Genomic DNA, 1118 nt, shown 5'->3' on the forward strand with positions numbered 1-1118 from the left:
CTCCTGTTCCATCCTGGCCTTGTGCAAAATCCACCATGAATTTGCAAAATAAAAGACAATTAGAATATTTATTTTACCTGGTTGATGTGATTTTTGCTCCTGAACCTCAGCGAACAACACACACACACACACACACACACACGAGTGTGAATTTACAATTCCGTTTGACAAAATGGACAAAGTGATTTACAATATTTATTTTCCTAAATCACATAGGTCCGCAAAAAAAATAATTAAATAAATAAACAAATTGGGTCAAATTGACCATTTTTTAAAATTTTTGGATTCTTTTCATTTTTGCCGACCAAGCAGTTTCAAGACGCACAACCCAACATATCAAACAACACGTTCCCGCATGGAAGAAGCATTGCAGCTTGAAGAAAGCGGAACTCCTCCTCAGTGTGAACTAGAACGTGAGGCTGCCGGGTCAAAGGTCAAACTTCAACCTGCTGACTTTGCAACCAATCAGAAGCAGCAGGATGGGCGGGAGGAGCGGAGGCGGCGAGCAAGGGAAGGAAGGCGGATCGCCAGGGTCAATTATCCGCCGAAAAGGAGGTTCTGCATCTCATTTGCAAAGGAGCGGCCAAAAGGTGCGCCTGAGCTCGGCTACCGCTGCGCACACGCGCGCACATGGAGGCAATTAACGTCGCGCTCACCTTGATGCGAGAGAGGGTAGCTGTGCCGGAGTGGGCGGGGCCAGGCGGCTATGAGTGCGTACCGCCTGTCTTCCCACTGAGACTAATTTCACGTAAGGGGGGCTTTGCCTTACACTCGCAGGGCTTTGGGTTCAAACTCGTATGGATCAACGCGAGCCTCCGCGGCCATGTCGCACGCACTCACCTTACAAACGCCTTGATGTGGTTTGCATTCATTTTACACATGAATGACCACCAGCTGAAAAATTACAGCAGAAAAACTTTTCAGAAAACTGCAAAAAAATTGCAACTTTTTTTACGCAGAATGCCAAGGCAAGATGCATAAAGACTGAAAAAATATTTTGAAATTCACACAAAAATTAAAACGGTCCCTTAAAATACGCCGCAACACTAAAGTATGCGGGGTGACCATGGCGACGGCATCGCAATATCTCTTCTCAGTCAGCTTATCATGTCATAATA

Source organism: Idiotropiscis lumnitzeri, chromosome 10, assembly GCF_059441095.1.
Source record: "Idiotropiscis lumnitzeri isolate Australia: NSW breed Sydney's pygmy pipehorse chromosome 10, RoL_Ilum_1.0, whole genome shotgun sequence".
In the NCBI taxonomy this organism is placed as follows: domain Eukaryota; kingdom Metazoa; phylum Chordata; class Actinopteri; order Syngnathiformes; family Syngnathidae; genus Idiotropiscis; species Idiotropiscis lumnitzeri.